Here is a 15958-nt window from a genome sequence, read left to right on the forward strand (position 1 = left end):
TTGTACATTAATTGACCATATATGTGTGGGTTTATTCTGGGCTCTGTGTTCGGTGTCCTTGATCTACGTGTCTGTTTTCAAAGTGCCATGTTGTTTTCATTACTATGACTTGGTAGTATGGTTTGAAATCAGGGAGCATGATTCCTCCAGCTCCGTTCTTCTTCCTCAGGATTGCTTTGGCTCTTTGGGCTTTTTGCAGTTTCATACACATTTTAGGATTGTTTGTCACTGACTTCAGATTTTCCTCTCTCCAGTGCCAGTTCTGGCCCCAGCTTTTATCCAAATCCACTCCAGCTCTCCAGGAAAAAAATAGTAATGACGATAATGATGACAACTATTCCTTCTCAAGCCCTGGCTGTCATTAATCTATGCATGATAACTTGCGGTGATACTCAATTTAGGTAATAATAGCCAGCATTCACGCAGAGCTCCTTAGGTACCAGACATCCTTCTTTCAATTTTATATGTATTAGCTTCTCTATCCACTCTAAAAGGTAGGTGCGATTATATCATCCCCATTTAGAGATGAGGAAACTGAGGCACAGAACAGTTAAATAACCGGCCTAAAGACACACAGCTGAAGAGTAGCAGAGTAAGGAGTTAAACCTCTGGCTGTAGAATCTGGCTACTTTTTTTTTTTTAAGATTTTATTTATTTATTTGACAGAGATCACAAGTAGACAGTGAAGCCGGCAAGAGAGAGAGAAGAAGCAGGCTCCCTGCTGAGCAGAGAACCCAATGTGGGGCTCGATCCCAGGACCCTGAGACCATGACCTGAGCTGAAGGCAGAGGCTTAACCCACTGAGGCACTCAGATGCCCCTAGAATCGGGCTTCTCAGCGTGTATATCCACTGCCTCACGCAATCCCTGCATGTTCTTAGTAACAGTCTCACCAGGCAGATATATTTCCTGAGTTTACAACCGAGAACGCTGAGGTTCCACGATGTCCCAGCATTTGCTCCACGGGGCCATATTGGATTTCCACCTCAAACCCAGAACTGTCTAATTCCAAAGTTGGGGGGCTCCCAACGGCCACTCAGCTCTGCCCTTCAGCTCTCAGGCCTGTGAGCTTGGGGAGCGGGTGAGGCCTGTCTCCCTTAAGAGCAGTGGTCCAGGCCTTCTCCTCCTGGTCAGGAATCTCTCACCCAGAGCCACCCAGTCAAGGACACCCCGGGTCTGTGGGGGACTCCTGGATGCAGAGCCCATGTGTGGCCATGAAGCAGCTACACCAGGCCGCCAGTCTTCCAGGTCCAGGCCAGGGCACAGGACTCTGTTCCATGATGGAGTGTCCCTAGGCTCCAGGTGGTGGGCTCGAGTGGGTGAGGGAGGCCTTTTGAGTCACTGAGGAAGCCAAAGCCTGGAGTCCCCACGGCCCCCGCGCCCAGGCTCCGGAGGCCACACCCCAATACTTTGGAAATGTGTAATTCGCACCCTCATCCTCCTCCCACAGACCCGGGGTTCGGCTGCTGCTGATTCATTTTCAGAAGCTCCTCTTTCCACAGCAGCATGAGGAAGGACCGTCCCCCCCCAGAGCCATGTGTGTTTGCTATGATTCATCACATCGTCTGCAAGTGCCTCAGAAATAGGCCTTACACAATCCCGGAGCCGCTGGGAGCCTCGCGGCGCAGGGGCTTCCCCTCTTAGTCACCCTCTGGGCCTCGGTCCACTTCCACGCAGCCACGGGAACGCGGAGGGACAGGCACATGCCCAAAAGAGGAACTTGGGAAATTAGCAGGCGGGGTGAAGGCCGCCCCCCATTGTTGGCAACTGCTCTGAGGCAAGATCGCAGCTGTGCAGCTCCCTGTAGAAGTGAAATGTGCACCGTAAACAAAATCTCCCTGGGCCCACAGTGGCCAATGCCCTGTGCCCTCCGGCCCTGGGGTCCCGGGCGTAGGAAGAAGGGCCTGGGCGGGTCCAACCGGCTTGCTCTGCGGATTTGGAGGTTTGGGGGCGAGGCAGAATGCTGGCCTGGGCTGAAGCTGGTCCAAGCTTTGGAAAAACAGCAGCATAGACAGAGGGACAGAGATGTGTCCATCGGGAGCTCCTGCCACTTGCCCCCAAGACCCAGCCCAGTGTTTTTGGATTCTGGCTGCCCACAATCACCTGGCCGGCCGGGAGGAGGGATGTGACAAACATGGGTTCTCGGGCCTCATCTCCAGAGATTCTGACTCAATTGGCATCGGTGGATTTTAAAAGCAGATATTTGAGAGTTGGAAACAACTTGCCAAGCCCTCACTTGGTATTTGAGAAGACAAAACCCAGAGAGCAAAAGGGACATAGCCAAGGTTGTGAAGCAGCTAGTGGCCAAGATTGGACTTGAACGTGACTTTGGCTTACAAAGTCCTGCACAAGCCACCCTCCCAGCTTCTTCCTCGCCTCTCTGCATTCTGTGGCTTTGCCTCTTCTCTGTTCTCTCTTCCACCTCAGGGCCTTTGCACGGCCCATCACCCCTGCCTTTACCCCGAAATCCTTCATGATTCTAAGTCAGCAGCCCCTGTGCGCCTCCACCTCCTCCCCTCACTGGATCATGTTGGGCGATTGCCAGAAATCTACCCGCTCCTGGAAGAGGAACAGTTTGCCGTGCTCCAAGGGATACAAGAGATCAGGCGTCAGCTCCGGAAGGTCAGTCCAAGAGAGGGAATACCAAGGCTGTAAGAGACTCAACTATTTGTGTCCTCTGGAAAACAGAGGTTAAGACAAGGATTAGGGTTCACACAGATTATTTAGGAGATGACCCCAAGAAGCAGGAATGAGAAGTGGGGGCATTTAAGTTAAAGAAGAAGTAAAAGTCAATATAATTGTGTGGACTTAAAGTTGCCCTACTAGGCTCCCGTGAGCTACATTCTTCCAGGACCTCTGACTCCCAGGCTATCCTTGAACAAGGGTGAGTGGGCTCTTGCTGCTGGGCCAGAGGCAGAAAATCAGACTCGGTATCTGGTGCCTGAGGTGGAAAACTGTGAGCGAGTATCAGAACTCACCTAGAACCATCCACCCCCCAACAAGTGCAGCTCAGGGTACAAAGCGCTCCTACAGTGACATCTCCAGCCACAGTCTCTTCTGGGGACAGCTTCGAAAGTAGTCCAAGTGTGCTTATTTGAAAGAAAAAGGTAGTCACACCTCCCTTGCAGTTCTGACCATCAAAGAGTCAGAATTATCTAGGTCAACAATTTCTCAGCAAGTTCCTAAACTAAGAGCTGGAGGAGGGCCCTCCACCAGCCTGGCACAGCCCAGAGGGCTCCTGGGTCCCCTTCCTTGCTCTCCAGCACCTGTCAGTCACTCTCAATCTTGACCAGGTGCCAGGACTTCCCAGGCTGAGTCCCAGGATCTCTCTCCATTGGGGCCCTTCTTCCCACAAGAGGTCCTCACCAGGCCTTATGGCTAGAACCAGTGACTATGATGCTAGCCTGAGCTGGCCCTTTCCCCCAGACTCCTTGTGGTGCAGATGGAGACACTGGGCTGTGGTGACTGGCCCAAGGCCCTTTGCAATTTAGAAGCATCTGGTCCTACGGCCTTTGGTGCATAGACCCAGGACTGGCCACATAATTTGAGGGCCCACGGCAAAACGAAAATGCAGGGCCCTTGTTCAAAAATTAGTAAGAATTTCCAGATAGTAACAGCAGAGCCAATTAAACCAAGGGCAGAGTCCCTCTGGATGCAGGCCCTGTATGGTGGCCCAGGTGGCACACTCACTTCCAGAGAAATTCCAAAGGGGCAGGGTGGGCTGCTTCCAAAATAACAGCTTTCCAGCCAGGGGAGCCTGGGTTGGAATCTCAACTTTGCCTCTCGCCTGTTGTGCAATTGATATGAATTGCTTACGCCCCTAGGCCTCAGTTGCCTCATCGGCAGAATGGGAATGAGATGGCAAACTGCACGTAAAGTACAGGCAACATGAAAGGCACTGAACAAATGTGAGTCCTTTGTCCTCCTCGCCACCTCCCTCCCTATCAGTCTCTTTCCTTTCAGGCTACAAGAGCAAGGACACTCACACACACACACACACACACACACACACACACAGCACAACCTTGTCCATGGTCTGGGTCTCAAAATAACAGCTGGAGAAGGTTGGGGGATGGTGTTCCAGCCCTGTGGGAGGGCTGCTCTCAGGAAGGAAGGGGGCTCTGACCTCCCCCTCCTTATTAGTCTTCACTCCAGCCTAGGCCCGCCTCAGCCAGGCTGGAGCCATGGGTCCGGCTCTAAGGAAAGGCCAGAGGTTCCGATGGAAGCCCCAATTCTTCTTTCTCACCGTCCTTTTCTCAGGAGGGAAGGAGCTGGAGAGAAAGGCTGCATCAGGCCTCCACTGACTCATCGTGACCCTGTGGGCAGGTCACAAATGAAGATCCTGGCCTCAGCTTTCCCATCTCTAAAATGGAGCTAATGACGCCTGCCTCTGGCCTCAGTGACAGGATGTTTAGAGAACATTCATTAAGGCTGGTGTGTCGCTGTCATTGTGCCTTAGCTAATAACACACTGGCCTGATGAGGCCCCAGGAGGCCTTGGGAGCTTTGGGAAAACACACTCTCATCCACCTTCAAAGCATCCCTGAGAAGTAAGTGGGAGGCACGTCTCAGGTCACGGGGACGAGGGAAGAGCAGCAATCCCAAGTGGCCCGCACCTGTGGGAGGAGGCGAGAGCGAACTGAATCCCTGCACACCCCGATGGGGAAGGCGACAGTGCCCCCTCAGCTGAGAAGAAGGTGTACACCCCCTTCTGAGCTTCCTCCTGAAGGGGACTAATAAGGCCCACTTCTCAGAGTCGTCGTAGGGATGAAACGGAGCCACCCGACGGCCACTGCTTGCACCTAGTAGGTGCTCAAGAAACGTTCATTCTGGAATAAGGGCTCTGAGGAGAGGGACTCGCCCAATTTCCTGTCCACCTTTGCTGCCTTCAGGGACAGCGGTTTGTTGAACTGTCTCCTCTTGGGAAAATTACATTTACATCTTCATGAGGCCACAGGCCACACCTCTGTGGACTCAGATACGAGTGGTGACGGGTGACCAGGTTCCGATCGGCCTCCTGAGGACACCTGGTCCTGCCCTCCCTGCAGGGGGAGCTGTGAGGTGGAGGGGGACGGAGGAGAGCAGCTTGAGCCTGGCTGGCGGGACAGAGGTTTATTAAGTGCCTTTTGTTCCCTTGAGGAAATGGGGCCCAAGGGGTTAAGTGACTTGCCCAAGGTCGTGCCGTCACCGAGAGGCAGAGTCAAGATCCAAACCCAAACCCGGGGCCTGGTGTCCATAAGCTCACTATAACCAGTGGCGCCTGAAGCTAGAAATGCCGCTCGGATGGCAGCCCGTGAGAGACCATCTTGCCCAATCTCTCAGCCTGAGGCTGAAGAAACCAGTGCTCAGAGAAGTCCAGGAAACAGTCCGAGCCGCTGGAACCCAGCCGGGGCCTGTGCCTCGGGCCTGCTTTTCCGCCTCGCCTGGCTTGGGGCTGCCCAGGCACCAATCGCAGGGACAGACTGGCCCTGACTCAGGAACTAGGAATCCCTGTGAGGACACAGCAGGGCCAGGAGCAGCCTGTCCTCAGCTAAAGCTGCTTCACTCAGGCAGGGACCCAGCTCCACACCTGTTGTGGGCCAGGCCTTGGGGGCACAGGCCTGAACGACACAGGGCCGTGCCCTGCAGCCAGGTGGGTGAGCTGCTGGGGACACAAATGCTCGGGAAGGCCACACTATGCTTGGTTGCAGAGCTGGGGCAAGAATTCAGAGCAGACCCTGCGTTTTCCCTCTCCACAGGCTGCCACTGGCCAAAGGAGGAGAAACTCCAGCGACGAAGACAGGGAACAGAACAGTGACATGTCATTTAGTGTCCAAAGCAGGACAATTCCAAGAGTGAAAGGGGATGCTATTAACAATTACACCGAGAAAGCAGGTCTGCAGAAGACTGGCCCAGGGAGATGAGGACACGTGACCACAGGACCCACGAGCCTGGGCCGGACCAGCCACGGTGAACGCAGCCATCGGCGTTACTGAATCCCCACATCAACCCTGAGAAGTGGAGGCTAGTTTTCCATCTCCACTGGACAGGTTCAGGGGTGAATAAAGATCCCAGGGCTGGCAGGTGGCTGCGAAAGAGGGATGAATGGGTCAGATTTGGGGCCTGAGTGAAGAAACGAAAAGCAGACCACAGTCACTTGGTCTAGCCACCGGGGGGAGGACTTTTGGCTGCTGTGTGTCCATTATGAAGGGGCAGGACCCATGGCAAGCTGGTTATTAAATATGTCTCATATCTACCTGCCCACCCACTGAGAAAGAGCCCATGGGTGGCCCAGGGGAGCAGGGTGTTCTGTGGGAGGGGGCTGGGGCAGGAGGAAGACCCCTCATTCCTGGAGCTATGGGGGAGCTAGAAAGAGCCACGTCCTGTGGCTTGGCCTCCCTGGGGTGGCGGCCTCTGTAAGAGGGAAGTCCTCTGCTTCCTTCCTTTTTCTTCTAAGCAGATTTGAAAGCAACCACTCCAGGGTCTTAAGGGCCTTCAGACGGAGAGCTGAGAGAGGAGCCACCTCTGTCATGTTGGGCCCAGGGCAGTACCCCAACCTGGACAGGGCCAGGCGAGGGACAGGAGTGAGGAGTGCAAGCCAGCGTGGGCAGACCAGGCCCTACCTGCCCTTGGGAGGTCAGGCCGGCCCCTGTCTACAGGACCGTGAGGGCCCCGGGGGTCTGTGGAGGGCTCTCCACAGTCCCTTTGGCTCTGGGCCTGGGTGTGCCAGCTCCACCTCCCAGGCCTCTGCTTTCTAACAGGAAGTGCCTTTCTCTTTCTATGCTTCCCCCCTTGGCCTACACCCAGCGATCCCCGGCCCCGAGTCGGGGTGACTTTCAGGAAACTCATTGTGAAAAAAACCAACGACTCCCAACTGGCTGCCTCCAGCTCCCTGGGGTGAGGTGCTAAGTCATGAGCAAATAGGGCCACTGAGCTGTCACCATGGCCCCGACTCCCTGAGGCTGAGGAGTCAGGGTCCTACAAGCTCCCTCCCCACAGACCTCCCCCTCCCCCAGGCACTACTGAAGGAGCTCCATGCAGAGAGGGAAGACTCACCTCCTGAAGTAAGAGACTTGGAGGAATCACAGAAGGCTTCCTGGAGGAAGTCACCTTGGATCCAAGGTCTGAGGGATGCCTGGAAGTACCCAGCCAAAGATGGGAGAGGTTCCAGGCAGAGGAAACAGCTCCACGGGGAAGGCAGAGGAGTGGAGAGAAGTCTGGTGACTGGGGCAGGCTTGGAGAGAGGGAGGAGGAGAAGCTGGGCACCAAAGTCAAAGGCTTTGCCAAAGGAGGCAGAGGAAAGACCCCTCAGATGTGCCATCGGGCAGCTACAGAGGAGAAGACTGGAGCAGCCGCTCTCACCCTGGGCAGATTCTGCCCTCAGGGAACGTGCGATCACGTCCACAGATGTTTCTGGTTGTCAAAACTGCGGGGTGGGGGCACCACAAGCATCCATCACCCATCCTAGGTGGAGGCCTGGCGGCTGTGGAACAGCCTGCAGTGCCCAGGACAGTACCCCAACGACAAGCGATCATCTGACCCAAAATGTAGACAGTGCCCGCCAGAGGCACCCCAGATCACGGGAGAGCAGCAATGGCAGCCGGGAGGGTGGGGGCAACCAAAGAGGGTATCAGCCGTGACCGCAGGGAGAGCAGACAGATCCATGGCAGCAGGACTCGGTGGTGGGCTCCATGTGGGGAAGGACGGACCTGGCTCCCAGTCCCATCCATTCTACCACTGCGACGCTTCTCGCTCCGTTCTGTCCTTTTCATTCCCACAGCCCTCTCGGGTGGACACGCGCAGTAGCCTCCAGCGGACCTCTCTGGCCTCCAGGGACTCACTTCCACTCCATAACGATGCCCAAGTGATCTCAAAAGCTCACCTCTGGTCCAGGTCACACCCTTGCTCTAGAACCTTCCATGACTCCCTAAGCCAGAGAAAATTAACTGACAAGACCTGCTTGGCATCCAAGACCCATCCATCCTCCCTCTCCCATCCCCAACCCCACATCTCTCGTGGCATATATTTGTGGTTGCTTATCCATCTCCTCATCTTCCTAGCTAACAGAACCCCCATGTTGCTTGGTCATTTAGCCCCGTCCGCACACATGCTTCCCTGGGCCAGCCCAATTCTGGCCTTGGAAACATGCGGACGAGAAGAAGAGTGAGAACTTCCAGAGAAGGCTTCTTTGCTGATATATAGACACTCCTGCAAAGAGCTAGTTCCTCCTCCTCTGCTAGACACTATTTTATCTCCATCTGAATCAGCAGCAGCCTTCTTGGAGCCATGGGGAGACAGGCCATGGCAAAATCTGGGAGGCAAGGAGAGCTGACAGGGGACAGAAAGAACTCGGGTCCCTGGCAAGATAGTGAGCCGTCATATCAGCTCTCCGGGAAGTACCCTGCCTCGGGACTTCTTTCTGGCTGCAGTGAGCTGGAATTTTCTATGGCTTGTAGGCAGAGCTGATCCAAACCCCTGGCTCCAAACCCAACTCTCTTCCCACTCCTAGACTCATACTGTGCTTTTCCACTTCTGTGCCGTCCCTCATACTGTTCCCTCTGCCCATTTGTGGGACCTTACCCTCCCCTAAGGACCAACTCAAATGCCACTTCAGATCCTCCCTTGAACCCACTGACTGGAAGCAGCATCTTCATCATTTGCACGCGGTCTGCAGCCTCACCTTGGTGTGTGTCGCTCTATACCTGTCTTTGGAGTCATTCGCCTTAGGTCTGATGGCCACAGCTTGACTGTGGGTCTCGAGAGGCTAGAGCCCACCCACTGTTTCTCCTGGAGACTTCACAGCACCCTGAGAGCTATCTACCAGCCACCATACCAGCTCTGCTGACCCTATTCCTAAATGCACTCATTTCCTGTTCCTACTGTAACAAATTAGCACAGATTTAGCGGCTTAAAAAAAAAACAGAGTTCTTATATCACAGTTGTAGAAGTTAGAAGTCTGAAATGGGGTTCCCTGGGGAGGATTGGGCTCCTTTCTGGAGATTCCAGGACAGAATCTGTTTCCTTGCCTTTTCCAGCTCAAGACCACATGCATTCCTCGGCTAGGGATTCCTTCCTCCATCTTCAGGACCATCAGTGACATCAACCCAACCTCTGCTTTCAGCATCACACCTTCTCTGACTCAGACCCTCCTGCTTCCCTCGCATTAGGACCTTTGTGATTACATCAAGCCCACACCATCATCCGGGATAACCTCCCCCATTGCAAGAGCCTTAACTTAATCATAGCATCAGGCTCCCTTTTACCATGTGAGGTCACATATGCACAGGTTCCAGGGATTAGGACGTGGACATTGGGGGTGAATGCTTCTGCCGACCCCACCAACCAGAGCCCCAAGTTAAACAGCCAGAAATTCATTAGCACAGTAGTTCCAACAGCATCATCAGGATTAGAATAGAGACCTCGGGGTCAATCCAGTTTCCTAAATACTAGAATGCAAATTTCCACTCTGGCATTTCCCAGCTCAAGTCATAAAGACTTGAACCCAGAACTGGTACAAATAAAGCAGAAGATTGCTGAGGGACAGGGAGAAAAGATGCAGGAGACTTAAAATCTGAGACCCATCTCCTCTGGGTCAGGAGCAATCGTTACACCAGAGATGGGTTCAAGCGGTCCCAGAAGAAGGAACAGCAAAGACACAGAAGCTGGGAACTCAATGGAGCCTGTGACATTCAAAACTTAGCTGTCTTCCATCCCACGGTGCCAACGCCCTGTTGTCTGTTATCAAATAAATAAGGCCACCATAAGGTGTTTGTGACTGGTGACAAGCTGTTCTGTTACTCAGACTTTGCTGGGTGTTTTCCGGTATACAAGAAACTTAGCCTAAGGAAGAAATCTCACGTGGTAGAAATTCAGTACATAACAGGCTGATGGAGGAACCATCTGGTCGCCCTGGAGTGGCACATGTGGTATACGTGGTCCCTCCAGCAGACTTCTCCAAAGCTGCTCCCAGGACTGCGAGGCCAGCAGGACCCATCTCCTCTGCACCCTGAGAAGGCCTCTCTGTCCAGGAAAAAGAGAGGGAGACAGAGACAGCAGAGTTTTACTGAACTTCAAAGTAGTGACCATCAAAATAATCAAGGGCAAAGCAGGTCGTCTCCGATTCCCCTTTGAAGCGATTTCACAAACTGAATTCCTTCCCTTTGACCAACTTTCCCAATCCTCACATATTTACCTTGCGGGGGAGGCTGCTAAACCCCCCGGCCCCGTGGCAGTGCTCCTCTCGACACGTCCCCCTGAGAGCCACCCCCAGCTCTCCTCGAGAACTAGCAACACCCGCGCCCAGCAGAATGTGGGTTCCAACCAGTGAGCTGAAATTCTCACCATCGCCCTCTGAGGGGGACAGGGTCCCCATTTTACAGATGAGAAAACTGAGGCTCCAAAAAGTTAAAGAGCTTGCCCAAGATTTACGACCAGCCAGTGAAGGGCCGGGCTGGTATCAGACGGAGTCCAGGCCAGCTGGCCTCCAGGCCCAGGGCTCTGCCCTCTGCACGAGTGGTTCTCAGACCTTCGGCCTCAGGCACACTTTGTGCTCTTAAAAAAACAACTGAGGTCCCCAGCAAGCTTTCATTTTTGTGGGTTATATCCATTCATATTTGCTCTATTAGCAAATAAAAATAAGGAAATGTTTATCTTTATCAACGCACTGAAAAATATCATTTTATATTAGCATAAACAGTATCCTTTCAGAAAAAAATAACTCTATTTTCCAAAACAAAACAAAAATTAGCAAGAAGGGTGGCACAGTTTGACATTGGCAAACCTCCTTAATGTTGAACTTCAGAGAAGAGAGCTGGGTTTCCGTATCTGCTTCTGCATTCAGTATGCTACAACAGGCTATATATGAGGTAGAATATAGGAAGAAAGTCCTAGAATCCCACAAAAGCCCCGAAGTGTCCCTAAACAAGACTTTGTGAATCATTGCATTGTGTATCCTGCCTCATTTCTGATGCTCCAACCCCAAGTTCCTAAAATGGGGCTTGCACGTGGTAGATGTTTATTACATTTGTTGAATGAATAAATGAGTAAGTCCAGGGCAAAGCTGACCAAGTGAAGTCTTAGGTCTTAGGTCCAAAAACAGGTTTAGGCTTTATCTGTGGACTTCTATGACCCAGGTCCTGCTTTGCCAAGAGCCTAAAGAAGGAGAAAGAAGAGTTGAGTGAAATCGGTCAAGCAGAGAGAGTCAATTATCCTATGGTTTCACTTATTTGTGGAGCATAACAAATAGCATGGAGGACATGGGGAGATAGAGAGGAGAAGGGAGTTGGGGGAAATTGGAAGGGGAGGTGAACCATGAGAGACTATGGACTCTAAAAAACAATCTGAGGCGTTTGAATTGGCGGGTGGGTGGGAGGTTGGGGTACCAGGTGGTGAGTATTATAGAGGGCACGGATTGCAGGGAGCACTGGATGTGGTGAAAAATAATGAATACTGTTATGCCAAAAATAAATTAAAAATAAATTAAAAAAAAAAAAAAAAACTTCCAAAGTCAGAGTTGCCGTGACTGGTTGTGCAGGTTGTGGACTCTGCAAAAACATCAGAGATGGTAAGTGGAAGCAGGAGTCCAGCCCATGTTCTGCTCACCAATCCTTGTGCCCTGCAACAGGGCTGAGGATGGGTTGCATTTTTCTAATTTGCACAATGCCACTGAGTGGGCCAACAGCAGCCAAGGCTTTGTTCCATAGGTGCGAGTTGTACCCCCCCCAACACATCTTGATATAGCAAGAGGCAGGTAAGTCCCCAATTCTTAGCGAGAGTGCCAGAAGATTCGGTAGCCAGACAGGTAGGACTGCAGAGACTGTACATGAATCCTTATTTTAGCACCTCTAACATAGCCTGGAACTCCCTGGGGACCCACCACAAACCCACACAGCCGGGGGCTCTGGCAGGCACCCACACAGATCAGAACCCATTGTCCATGCGGTCCTGAATACGAGAAAAGGACACCAAAGAAACTGCACCAAAGAAATAGCAGGCTGCTAACCTTTCTTGTACTGCAGGGGTTCTCAACCTAGGGTATTAATTGCCAATGTCTGGAGACATGTTTGGGGTGGGGAGATCTGCAGGGCAAGGGCAGGGGGCGGTGCTACTGGCATCTCATGGGCGGGGCCTGAGGATGAGGATCCATTTCCCTGGCAATGCCCAGGACAGCCCCACACAACCAAGAATATCCACCCACAATATGAATAGTACTGAGGCTGAGAAAGCGTGCTGCAATGAAAATACAGGCTCTGAGCTCGGAGGTCCTGGGTTCAAATCCCAGTTCGGCCACTTTTTCATTCTGTAAGGAGGGGCAGGTCCCTTAACCAGCTGTCCTCTTCAGGGAAATGGTGGAAGAATACCTACCCTGCAAGCCAGTTGGTAGACTTGAAGGGGGGGGTGGGGAGCGGGAGAGGGGAGTGCCTGCCCTGGGCAGAGGAAGGCCACAGTCGCTCTACCCCACCAAGCTAGTGGTAGCAGTGATAGTAACAAGCCAGTCCCAGTGTCTCTCACTGGCTGGCACTCTGCTGGCTGCCTGGTCAATGACATGGGTCTTTGCTTCCTCTCAGGAAGCTCACCGCCCGGCCCGGCAGCCAAGGAAAGTTCCACGATTGCAGCTATTTAAATCGGCATGCATGTGAACAGAGACTGGAATGTCCAAAAATAAGAATGTTTATGGGCGGAAAGGTTTTTTTTTTTTTCTTTTTTCCAAAAAAAGAAATCTTTAATGTTATTTTTATGTTGTTTTCCCATCAAAAGGAGAAGGGGGAATGGGGAAAGAATTCACTTGTTTTTTAAAAAATAAAACATGTAGATGATTGACTATGAACACAAATGCCCTTCATCTTACGCTTTCACGGTGATCTGGGCAAAAATCTAACATCCCTACGGTTGACCTTTAACAAAGCCAGGTGCTGGATCTTTGGTAAAGTGAAGAACAGTCCCCACTATTCGTCTGCCCTGGTCAGCTGCATTTTCATTTGGCATAAAGCTGGACCCTCATGCAGAAGCCAGGCACTCTCTAAGTGCTGATGATGGGTAGCGGGCATGGGTGGTGCGTGGGGACAGTCAGAGAAGACTTCCTGAAGGAGGTATCCTACATACCCAGGCTCCCCTTTCTGAGCCTCAGCTCCCCAGCATTTAAAATGGGGGTGATGACATTCGCCTTCAAGGGCTGTTGGAAGGAACCATGAGAAAAGTGGTCAGGAAACCTGCCTGAGCCCGCTCCTTCTTCAGGAAGAGGGCAGTCGGCCTCCCTCCCACATCCCCACCCTTTCCAGCAGCCTCCTCTGTGCTGGCGGGGTGGGGGTGGGGGGTGGAAGAGGGGTCTTCTGCCCTGCAGGGGCCAAATGCCAACCCCCACCCTACATGCTCCTTGGAAAGATCCTGCCTGAAACACAAAAAGAAGAGACCCAAGACTTAAAAGATTACATGAGATCAAGTTTCTGATCAAGGCAGCAATGGGGAGAGACTCTGAATATCGCCCCCCAACCCCGACTGAACCTACCACACCTCGAACACATTCACACATATCATAACAAAATCCTGGTTGCCAGCCCCCTCCTGAGTGCTGTGCTGAGTATTTACACACAGCGGAACACGTGGCCCGCAGGGAGGGTGCAGACACACGTGAGAACCAGAGCCCAGACCAGATAAGTAGCTCACCAAGAACTTTCTGGCTAATCGAGCTGAACTGCGTGATGCCTTCAATAAAAAGGTCGTGTTCCTGCTTCTAGACCACCTCCCCGACCACCATCTCTTACCTCCCAGGCAAACCCCCACCCCATTCATTTCCATCTCCTTTTGGGGCAGCACTAGAGTTTGGCCAACCCACACGGACCTCCCACCTCCTTCTTCCAGGTCCTCCTTTGGTAGAAAGGCGGGATAGCCAAGTAATCAACTTCCCCATCTCCTTTACAGCTCAGGGTTACCATGTGGCACGGTTGTGACCAGTAAAATATAAGCAGAAGTCGGCCGGGAAGCGGGGAGGCATCTGGGAAACTTCATGACTTTCCCACTAAAAAGTCAAGAGCCCCAGCTGGTGTGCTCTCTCCCTCCTTCCTCCTGCTTGCCCCACGGGTATGATGCCTCAAGGCCCAAGAGCCATCTCTCAACCAAAAAGCCCGAAAGTCAAGTCAACACACAAAGACCAGATAGAGCCCAGATCGGGATCACGCTGTTGAGTTTCCACACCAGTCCTTGCCCACCCACCTCCGGACCTCTTGCTTTGTGAGAAAAAAATAATCCCCTCATTATATAAGCTGCGGTAAGTTGAGTTTTCCATTACTTGTCCTGAACACACTCTGACTACACTATTCAAGTTCTAATCTACACTCCAACCAAGACACACAGACAACCCCAGTCCCCGCCACCCGACCCCGCCTGGCTCAGTCTTAATACCATCAACCTACATAATTAATCCCTTCTCCACTTTCTACCCCAAACGGCCCACCCTAACTCCAGCCTCCATTACCTGCCCCTAAATCCCTTAGACCAAATGCTCTCCTCCGCGGGGAGCTGAAGGTCTCATTCTCTCGTCCACCCCCACTGCACCGCCCTGCACTCCGGCCCGGAGCTACCCCATCCTCCCTCACCCCCCAAACCACAAACTCGCTGGGCCTCATGAACTGCCTCCACCAGCCTGAAGGCACTTTAGGAACAGAACTGATCTCCCCCAAAGGCCAATGGCATCAAGTCAGGTTTCTATCCTCCGAGTCGGGGCAGATTTCGTTGTCGACCTGAAATCACGTGCCCCTCCCCCAGTGCAGAAAAAATTGCTCTGTGTGAAAAACAAAACAAAACAAACAAACAAAAAAAAACAAAATTTAAAAACAAAACAAAACAAAATGGAAAAATAATGTTTGCCTTCTCTTTAAGAGCTTTATTTCAAAACACTGGACCATGTCGATCATTTGACAAACATGGCGTTGGGCAATACCCCCAGGGGCCAAGAGAGACACTCGGGGAACATCCTTCCATGTAGGAGTGAGCCATCCGAGTTACAAAGGGCTTGAAAGTGGCCAAGCCAAGGTCACTCACTCAGGCAAGTGGGGGACAGAGGAAGGAAGAGGAGGAAGAGTCCACACACTCAGACACGATATTTCTAAGGCCACCGCCCTGAGGAGACCTGGAGGAGCTGCCGCCCTCGGGGTGTGATGGCAGGAGTCCAGCCTCCCCTGACCGCAGAAGCGCTCCTGAACACCCCACCACTTCAGACCCAGATCCTGAACTTCTAGCCATCCGTGACACGACTTTGTCACCCACCTACAGCTCTGACTAATGCAGAACTGGCTTGTGGGCACAGACCCAGGCCCTGGACAGGGGCGTGGAGACCAGGATGGAACCGGGACAGAATCCCAGTGACATCCCTTCCAGGTCGCCTGATCTTGGGCAACTTACTCACTTCCCTGTCCCAGGTGTATCTTTTCTAGAATCGGGATAACGCACATAGTAGGTACTTCCTACAACGATTTTGAAAATGCAAGGAGGTTAGGTGAGACACTGCAAGGAGCACCTCAAGCCTGTGCATACCTAGAGGCTGGGACAGGGCACGGGCACCCGGAAGCAGGCAGAAAGGCCTCCCCTCCCCAGGAGACACCTGCCTTCAGCCTCCTGAGAGCCGAGATGGGCAGATGGCTCAGGAGCTGAAGACACCAGGTTATGATGTCTCTCCCTTATCATCTCAATCCACCGATTATCAACAGAAAAAGTGTAGGAATCCAGAGCTCACACCAGGATTCCTCTGAAAGAACTACCCTAATTTAGGGTGTGGGGGGAGGGGAATTATAAATACCTCGTGGGGTATGTGGGAGGCAGGGTGAGGCTGGGAGGCCATGAGACGGGGCGCCCATGAGAACCTCTGGATGGTGGCTGACAAAGTCAGAGGCACCACAGCCCCTGATCAGAAATACTTCTAACACAGCAACACAGTAGCGGCGTGTGCTGAGCTGAGTAACCCGCTTGTACACACACATACATGCGCAC

The 15958-nt window shown here is 52.6% G+C and overlaps 1 long non-coding RNA gene across 1 annotated transcript; it reads left to right on the forward strand.

Annotated features, from left to right (window-relative positions):
* Window positions 1-1924: 1924 nt before the first annotated feature.
* Window positions 1925-9756, forward strand: LOC309859417. The gene is made up of 2 exons (XR_014308679.1): window positions 1925-2621; window positions 5737-9756. It is a non-coding gene; the product is annotated as an uncharacterized lncRNA (long non-coding RNA).
* The last annotated feature ends 6202 nt before the right edge of the window (window positions 9757-15958 follow it).

The sequence above is a fragment of the Mustela nivalis genome (genome assembly GCF_964662115.1).
Source record: "Mustela nivalis genome assembly, chromosome: 2".
NCBI classification, from domain to species: Eukaryota; Metazoa; Chordata; class Mammalia; order Carnivora; family Mustelidae; genus Mustela; species Mustela nivalis.